The sequence below is a fragment of the Haemaphysalis longicornis genome, unplaced genomic scaffold, assembly GCF_048455015.1.
Source record: "Haemaphysalis longicornis isolate Haplotype H1 unplaced genomic scaffold, Haemaphysalis longicornis Haplotype H1 scaffold_9, whole genome shotgun sequence".
In the NCBI taxonomy this organism is placed as follows: domain Eukaryota; kingdom Metazoa; phylum Arthropoda; class Arachnida; order Ixodida; family Ixodidae; genus Haemaphysalis; species Haemaphysalis longicornis.
In genome coordinates, this window is record NW_027526460.1 from 7,900,848 (window position 1) to 7,910,552 (window position 9,705).

Genomic DNA, 9,705 nt, shown 5'->3' on the forward strand with positions numbered 1-9,705 from the left:
GCCGAACTGTATTCGAAAACGCATTGCAAAATGGCTTAGCAACTAAAATATTCAAATAAATAAATAAATAAATAAATAAATAAATAAATAAATAAATAAATAAATAAATAAATAAATAAATAAATAAATAAATAAATAAATAAATAAATAAATAAATAAATAAATAAATAAATAAATAAATAAATAAATAAATAAATAAATAAATAAACTTGGTGCGCAGCACTAGGAATGTCGGCCACAAAAATTCCGTGCACGCACTCTGTTGCCTGTGTGCGTCCAAGGCCTGCAAAGTGTTACGTACCGTAAAGTAACACATTCCCCGGCGGCATATTTTACAACGCCTTATAAGAAGGAACATATATGGTGCATTCGGACCATATGCTGTGGTTGGTACGGTCAACCCGTCTGTAATTTGTTGTTCTTTTTGTTGTTTACACTCAGCTTCTCGTCCATTGCCTCGGGAAAGTACTCGCCGATTCCGTGGGAACGGAGGGGGGGGGGGGCGGTATTATAGTATTTGCAAATAACACTGTCATGCTTTTGCTTCTCTTAGTGCGTGTTAAAATGCTGGTAAAGCTTTTTGTTAACATCGAGCCTTTTCGTGACCTCCTTTAGGAAGTTGGCTTCCTATCATCAAGACCACACTTGCAGTAAACAACGCTTTACAGGACGTTCCCGTATGGGCCATTGGATGGCGCGACGACAAGGTACCCCGCATTAGCAGTTGTCGCTGTAAAAAGTGTCCCGCCTTCGTGTGCATTCCTCCCAAATATTGTGAATATTTTCACTCCATTTGTTTACATCGGAGTAGCACGAACGGCAAATTATATTTGCGGATTTTGGAGTACCTGGCTGAAATGAATTCATTTAAGCTCAACTTATAAACTTCTCACAGCAGGTTCGGTTTTCTGTTATGCGTTCGCTTTGCTGTAAAATAAAAGTAACCTGGGCACGTCAGTCTGAAGACATTGCCGCTCTCTTCCAGAAAACAACCCGAGCAAACAACAGGATGAGAGGTTTGCAGAAAACGACGACTCACCACCGGCAGGGATGGGGGCTGCCTGCAAGGAGCAAATAAAGAAAGAACATTGCAACGACCCGGACGCATAAACTCGCGCACGTTAACAAGTGTCAGAGGCACAGCGAGGGTCAAGGGAATTTAAGCATTCTCACGCTGGAGAAATCCTGGGTTCGCCCTCAACTCTGCACTGACTTAAAAAAAAAAGCCTCCAGTCCACGCTATGACCATGGCTGGACAGCGAAACTGCAAAACGGATGCAACAAACAAAACTCGGCTGCTTTTAATTTGTAATTTAGCATGCCTCGGAGTTAAGTAGCTTAATAAAACTTGGGAGGACTAGTTTTATCCTAACCAACAAACGTGAGGCTGTCCCCTTCACGGTGGCTTTATGATGCTACTGGAAGGGCCTAGGAGGTTGTGGCTTTACGTTATTTGCATTAGAATGCGGCTGATAGATGTCCGTGCTATCTGTAGCAATAAAACTCCCCTCGGCTGGGTAGTCGTTTGGGTAGTCAAACGTCATATTGTTTGTTTTGAGAGGATTTCGTCAAAGCACGAGTTACAGCCGTTTCCTGTTACAGGAAACGGCTGTAAGTAAAATGTTTCGCATATTTTTATAAACTAACCCCTTGCCTGCATTCCGCTTTACGCGCGAGTTGTGCAATGGCGGCGTCACTGCAGGCCCCGAATACAGCCCCCGACTAAGGTCAGGGGCTGCAATCGTCTCTTGCGTTGTAAAGAAGCCTCTACAGAGGATTAAGCGAGGCGTGGCCTGGGTACATCGCTACGTCACGCCCCAATCGATATGCGCCCTTGTTGTGTCCCTGACCCGAGAATCTGTGGTTTGATCACCAAGGTACAGCCTTTTATTTTGTCTGCGGCACTTTTCGAAGCGTAAGAGACGGTGTCAGCAAAATATTTCTGCTTTCCTTTTGTCTCAGTAAGACATGCCTCTCCGCTGATAGGTGACCCTTAATTGATGTTGTATCCTTCGCACGAATGCTCTCTCCCACACTTTACGTAATCTTTTCCGTCTGACTACTTCTGTCGCGAAAACGAAGCTCTGCTCAGGTGCTAGACGATGTTCCAAGGTCACATACAAATCGTCAACGACCGTGGGAGTATCGAAAGAAAGAAAACAACAGGGAGCGCAGAAGCAGCACACGACTCGTGGAAAGGCCGTACCTTCGTCCGACTGTCGACAGCATGGACGGAATCGGTAAGAAAGACAATCGTGCCACGCGGAGGCCGCTGATGGTTCCTTCAGTGGAAACGTCCATTCGAGCAGTGATCTCTGGGTGAAAGCCCTGGCCCCGAAACGCCACTGCCGCTCTGTCGCTGAGAGCTTGCAGTACACGTTCCCGGCATGAACGAGAAAGCGTGGGTGAGGTGTGCCCTCAATATGAGTGCACTTACCAACTGATATACATTCTTAGTGTGCGTCCTGTTCTTTGTTTCTAGAGTAAATTAACGTTTCCCTCGTTCTTTGAATAACTGTTCAAACCAATCTTAAGATATGGTGTCAGCTTTTCTACGTAAAATCTGTCTTTTGAATGGCCACGAAGCTTGGCATATATGAAGGTGATCTTTCTACGTACATCACTCGCAGCAATATTTTGCATGGGCGAAGAGTAGATGAAAAGGAGAGCCTGCACGGAACCGCTGCAACGTGCTGTGGTAATCAATGCACGGTGCACGCTGTCATGCCGCGCTTAGCAACCCACAGGAACCCGTATGGATGTTTGGTGCAGATGTGTGGCGTTGCCTTGTTCAGCGCTTATTATCGCGGCCGTTACATTGACCAATGAAACCCGTGTGTTGCCCTGAGACTGTTTCCTTCCCCTTACACTCTACGAAACTGGCCACACACGAGCGGCACTCCGTACTTCCACTTGCCGGTCATACCCCAGGGGAAGCCAAATTCGGTCTGGGAGTGACTGCCTACGGAGCCCAGTGTTGTGTATTGCATCTCGTAGGGGGAAGAAGAAAGGCTGCCAATTTGCCCCGTTTCCGTAGGCAATCTTTTTTCAGGGAGGGTGGGGACAGCGGCGCTGCCGTAGTGTTGCGTTGCGAATTTTTTCGAGCGTACGTTGTCCACTGCGAATCATTTACACAACCGTCACCTGGCACGCCGACACTCCGGGAAGCTGTAGCTGTGAAGTCAGCATTCTCGTTATCGCAATAACTCCTGATATTTATGGCGTTCGCTGTAAAAGGATCATTTGCTTCGACAGAACGGAGAAATTCGTGCAAATAATGCCCAGACAACATGGCAACTTTAGACTTCAATCCCAGCAGTGGACCTCAAGGAAGTAAACAGCAGCTGTACACAGCCAGCGCACCTTATCACTCCCATAGGTTACGGCTACATTGGGGGCCGGCTCCGAATCGTCCTGCTGAGCGATTCCGACCACATGAAAATGAGCCGCATCATCGCTGCCGAGGCGGACAACTGCTGATGAGTGGCCACCGGTGTGCACGGACTTTCTGCGCGGAGTAATTTCAAGGAAGGGTGCCGCGAATGGGCTCACATGGGGGAACTTAAAGCAAACAATTATTGGATGCTGGGCATACATTCTGCGTCTAGCTTTAAAAAAACGCGGAAAGATGAGCGCGAGGTGCATTGCTGATTAGTAAATAGTTCGCGTATTACAACGTCCCAAATAACATGCAAGGCTTCCGGGGGTCCTAGTCGTGAACCAAGGCACGCAGACTAATTTTGCGCACAAACTTAACATGGGTCACTTGCGCCCGGTGCCCGACATACGTGACCAAACTCAGTGTTATTCTCTATCGGGCCGAAAAACAAACAGATGGGTGAGGAAGGATTCCGCCCAAGCGCATGGTTCGTACTTCCTCTGCCGTTAGTGGGTCCAACCTCTTACGTTCAGATAAACAGCTTTCTCTCTCTCTCTCTCCTTCCCCATTTGCGGTGCACCATCACGCGAAACGGAGCCATTTCGTGCAAACAGGCGTCGCCGACAGGTTGAGTGAGCTTTTAGGACAATTTATGGCTTGTAGCTATAAACGCTAAATTAGTTCCTCTTCGCGCAATCAAGTTTTCCAAGCGCAGATAGAATTACGGGGAAAGTGTGCACCAGTTCAAACCAACCGGGACGAAATCCGTACATAGTGCCCCTTCGGAGTATTCGGGGTTAGCCCCTCCAGGTAGGCCCCACGGAGAGCCCACTGCCGCTAATTGAAGTGGAAGCAGCGGGTGTAGCGCGACGGGGACCTCGGCGCGTCAGCCCAGCCGTCCGCAGAAAAAGGGGAGGGCGGCTGACGCCGTGGCTGACGCTAATCTGAGGCACGGGACAGCGAAGACGGGCAAAAGAGCGACCACGCCCATGGTGGCTGTCCGAGGCGAGCATCGTCAAAGAGCGGACGTGGCCCGTGCATATCACGCAAGAGCACGAGCCGTGCTATTTCGGCCCGGCGGCAGCGGCAGCCTTGATTCGGGCAAGGCGGCCGCTTTGCAGCCCGCAGAGCCGCCCGTGACCGGCACGCTCAACTGACCGGGCGGCCTTGTCACGCCAGCGGATCGGCGGACGCCGCCGCATCACCGTGCACGGCCGCTGACTGAAAAGGACTTCCGCGCGCGCGCTCCTTCGCCGCCCGCCAACAAAAATGCACCCCGCGGTGTCCCGCCTCCTCCCGACCTCTGGCCGCTCACTCCGTTGTCTCACGGACTTGGCCTGGTGACGTGTACTGCATTGTAGCGACAGGGGACTAGAATGCTAGCGGTACGAGGGCAACAACTTTGACGCTGTGCGCGGGCTTTCTAATCTAAGCGGTGTCGGCTCGGGGCCCGATCCCTTCTCTTTGCGTGCACAATCGGGGCTTCCGCCGAGGAGGTTACGGGGATTACGAAACCGGCCAGCGAGCGCACGTCTCTCTGAACATCATTTTTTAGTTATTACATCGAACGCAAAGAAATGCTGAATTCACCCTGTTCGTGGCACCCCGTATTGACGGAACGTATTCGCTGCGCCAGCAGCGGTTGCAACACGAAGGCTTCTGGCTCATCGTAGGGCCGCGAAGGTTCGCGAAAAGATGGAGCCCATCTGTTGTCGCGCCATGTCTACCAAGTGGCGCGGGTCAATGCGATTCTACGGGAAAAGGTTTTCGACTCTTGGTTGTGCAAAAAAAAAAAAAAAAAATCAAAGCCCCTTTCTTAAAAGAAATATGTTTAAAACGCGCAGCTTTCTCCCATGCAACCTGACTCAAAGCCAAAGTTCACTATCTCAAGCTCCAGCGCCAAAGCACACATCAGCTCAGCCAAAGTCCAGAGCCAACGTCCAACCCCACAGCACCGAAGTCCAAAGCCAAGGACCAACCCTGCTTATAGAGTGTATTTCATTACCATCATCATCGGTTCTCTGCATCGTGTTAAAGTTGGCTTTCCTGGAGCGCGTTCTGCTCGGACGCACGACGCCATCAATGAGGCATAGAAAGCTTCGCTTTAAAAGCATTTAACGCGTTGCAATGGAGCGTGCACCGGTGCAACTGAAAGAGAACAACGCGAGTGTAAAAATGTGCTGAACATTTTTTGAAAGTGTCTTAACATTTTCAAAATAAGGCGGGGTGAATTCAGTTCAGCCTTTCAGGCAGATCCCTCGTCTTCTCACCCGGAAAGGTGTGGGAGCGCGGGGGCGGGGGCTGGAGCGGCATCCAAAGTTTGGCATTGTTCTGGCTCTAGAACCTCACACCCTGCAGCAGCTGCTCTACTGAAAACCATTTTGTCGTAAATAACCATCACTACAGGTTTCCAGGTTTCAGGACCTTGGCTGTGGTTTCAGTAAAAATGCGTATTTTCAAACTGTGCGTGCTGCCAAAATAAGCCTTCCATTCCAGGCCCCGAAATCGTGCAGGTGGTCCTAGCCCTCTTCCTGATCGACCAATTGTGTCAGAATAATCTCCTTATGAAACTGGTACTGCATTCAACGAGTGCTGTGTACGTGTTGCAAACACTGTAAGCAAAGTCGTCTCATATTTTTGGCCTTCTGCTACACCGTCGGGCCTATCGTTTGCGGCCCAATCGTTAAACTTAGCGACCGGCCAAGCAACTTCAATTATTCATTTCACGTCAAGCTACGGGTACCGTTTGACGATGGTACCCGTAAGCGTTACGTATTTGATTTGACCTCTAAGCGTTACGGCAGGCCTAATGTCAGGCCGGTGCACGTTCCCCCATATCCCCCCGACAAGCCCACTTCTTTTTCCGCCGCTGCGCCGACAGCTGGCCCCATAGCAACGGCGGCAGCGTTGGTAACGCTCCCCCATACATCCTCGAAATGGAGCGGGTTCGAGCAGAAGAAGTGCCTTCGCTCTAAAACGCACTTGAGATTCTTGCGAAATCTGCCGGCTTCCGCAACTGACCGGTTGCACTGATAAGGTCTGGCAAAACGAGCTCTTTCTATCACCCTTCCTTTGTCTGCGATGTTTGCAGACTCTCGAGGAATCCATCCAGATTCTTATCCGCCGCGGCATAAACGAATAAAAGTTCGGACTGCTTCGTTGTATCTGTGAGTCTCGACCTTTGGCTTAAAAACAGTCGCGCTGGGAATCGCAATAATGGGGAGCTAAGGTCCTTTAACTCTTTGTTTACAAACAACGGCTAAGTGCAGCCACCGCAAGATAGCCAGTTGCGTGCACAGAAACAGCATTCCCGGCGCACATAAGTAGCAAGTCTACCCGTTCCGCATACGAACACGAAAGTCCTTTAATGCTTTGTTTACAAGCAGCGGCTGAGTCATCAGAGTCAACGGAGCCACCGTAACCTCGCCGTTCCCACGCGTAGTACACAAACAAGCAGCATTCCCAGAATACATGTGTAGCAAGTCTCCCACCTTTTCAGAAAGTCAACCGAATTTATAGCCGGCTTCGCCAGTCACCATCGGATGAGCGTCTCCCCAACGTCAGTTCCTGCTCGCGATCGCGTGCTCGCTCGAGCGTTACCCACTTTGGGGCAGTGTAGACGAACAAAGAGAGGGAAAACTGGGCGCCAGCCCGGGAGGACTGCTTTTTGGTGACCGTTATTCGCCGAGCAGTGGTCTCGAGGCCTCCAAACCACTAGTCCCGCCGCTATTCGCGTAGAAGCTGTCTGGAAGCACATTCCGTCATCCTGGCCCCGCGTCACGTGGCCCTCGACCATTTCCCTGATTAATTTCATTTTCTTCACTAAAAGAAAAAAATTAGCAGTGGCTTAGCTCAGCTTTGCCAGGCGTGAGCTAAGGTTCAGCTGGTTATTGTTAGCTTTCCTGGTTGTCTAGGATTAGCTCATTATCATGCTTACTGCTGCTAAAACGATTTCCAGTCCAATCCAATCCAGTAGCGGTGGCGGCGGCTCCGGCGCGCCAGCTGTGCGCTGTGAGACGTCACTGCTGCTCGCGCATGCGCAGCACGGCTCTCCAGGAGCTACGCGAAGCTGCTCAACCTCGCCCAGTGTAGCTCACGCTACAAAAAAGAATGAAAACACGGTAAGCCTTCGTTACAACCATGCATATCCTCGGAACAGAAGTTATAAGCGCTATATTTTATTTGTTACAAGCGGCAAAGAGCTGCTTTTCAGGCACTTCAGTGGGAACCACGAAACACTTCGAATAATTGGCGGGAATTCGAATGAAGCGATTTCGTTGTAACGAGAGCTTACTGTTATACATGTTCTTTAAAAGCACGAATGGGCGGACAAAAAGCGCGAACTCTTTTTGTTAAAATACTACTGCTGTGTTTCAAGGGCGGGTCAGTTCTCACAGCAAGGGACACACGGCATCTAAAACTTTTTTTATTAATATTTCGCTACCACACCACCAAACTGGGCAGCGACCCTTTCGCCTTTGATTAGATGCAGAATTTCGCGTCGCTTAAGACTGCGCAATACCTGCGGGGCAGCTCGCAAACACTGGGAAAACGAGCTGCTAGGTTCGTTATCGAATAGCGGCACTGTCGTATTGAATTTACCTACAGAGCTCACGGAGAATTCCATACCAAAGAAGAGTACTGCACTGTTGTTGCTATACGCCTTCTCACGTGATCACTAGTGAAGTAACATCGCATTTGAAGACATCACCCAACATTACCGCACTTCAAGGCAACATTTTGCACCTCCTCACCCGCAGCTTACTAAAACAGAAGTAATACTCCGGGGGCTTCAGACGAACACCTTTCCTCACCCAATACCCCGCCACATGTAAATTCTACCCTAACCAATGTACCCTCATGCGTGTGATCTTGGGGTGCGAACATAACTTCGCCGTCCCAGCTTTACCCACTTCCCTTCCCCTCGCTGAGCTGTGGGAGAACCTGACGACCGGCGCCGGCTTGGGTGCACAGCAACTCCTGGTGTCCAGGGCTGAGACAGCACGGTCGTCCCATGGTCTCCTGGACTAAGGGACCATGCGCTCCCACATCACCAGGCTCACAATAAAGTTTTTCCTCCTGCTCCTGCTTCCTCTCGCACAGTAAAACGTTTGCTGTACATCCTCTCTCCGCGACGGCTGAGACATTTTTGCGCTAAGCGCACGAGCACACGGTTTCGATTACCCGTCGCGGAGGGTGGCGCAAAATCAACATCCGCTCGTTCTGCCACCCTCTACAAAGGCGCACCTCACGTCTCCGGAGTGGCTTCGATGCGGATATATGCTCAATCTAAGCCCCTGTCCCCTTCCAGTTCCCACGACCCACGCGAGCAACAAGTCGCTCAAGTACGCCTGCAGCCCGCTCACCTGTCCGACACGGGCTCGTTTTGTGCCACAGGGTAACCGGTTCGTGAGTCAGTTGCAACGATAAAACGTAACAAAGGAAAGCAATGACGACAAGCAGAGAGGCGCCTCTCAGATGCCCGGCTTGCCTGGGTTAAGGGAGGGCGCGATGCTCGATGGGGCAGCGAGCCATTCGACGCTCCAGTTTAAATTGGACGCCTCGAGGAGCACGGGGCTATGGAGATCTCCGTGCGTGGGTTGGCGGCAGAGGACGAAGCGGAGGACGCGGCCGTAGGAAGGGACCGAAAAAACCGTGTGCGTCATGATTCAGGCCTCATTGGTGGTTCAGTCGTGGACGTGTGTTCCATGTTTAAACTAGGCAAACGGACTAATCGTATGCGGTTGTAGTTTCTGAATTGCAGACACTACGGATGAGTCCAGGTACAAAGTGGAGACACGCCCACAATGACCGGATCGGCAGAGTGTGTCGTGCCCCAACCTGCGTGCTGGTATTACTCCCCTCGAAACGCGTTCGCGAGGCCGTTGTAATATGCCCGTGTTTTATTAGTGTGTGCAACAGCTGGATATAAAGGCGGGGAGAATGTATATACTAAAAGGTCTTACCTAATTAAACCTAACCTAACCTAATGTGATAATCTAGCAGTTTACTATAGCCGCTGCAAGTTAAATAAAAAAATTGTCATGGTTCGTTTCGTTGTGTTTCATTTTTTGTGTTTCTTATTATTGTTTTTTTAATATTCTGGGAAATTCCGAGATTTGCAGTTGTCCTGTTTTGCAGGCTTCATCGGCCCCTTTTTCCGAGACTTGGGTTCATTTGCGTTTAACCTAACAAGTATTTTTGCGCAGGCGCATTATGCGACAGGAAATAAATTTGAACGCATTAAGGTTGTTCTTCAGGATAGGACCGAAGCGGATTGGACTGCCGCGCGACCTTTACGTGGTGAACAAAATTTAATCCATCAG

The 9,705-nt window shown here is 50.1% G+C and overlaps 1 protein-coding gene across 3 annotated transcripts in view; it reads right to left on the reverse strand.

Moving 5' to 3' along the window:
- Bdg (sodium-dependent transporter bedraggled) overlaps positions 1-9,705 on the reverse strand; it is a 210,753-nt gene that overhangs the window by 110,259 nt on the left and 90,789 nt on the right. Inside the window, exon 2 of one of the 3 annotated variants that reach the window (XM_077682552.1) lies at positions 1,040-1,061. The exons of the other annotated variants lie outside the window; for them this stretch is intronic. The gene's annotated coding sequence lies outside the window, so the exon portion shown is untranslated. The remainder of the gene's footprint in view (positions 1-1,039; positions 1,062-9,705) is intronic. 3 annotated transcript variants of the gene reach the window in all.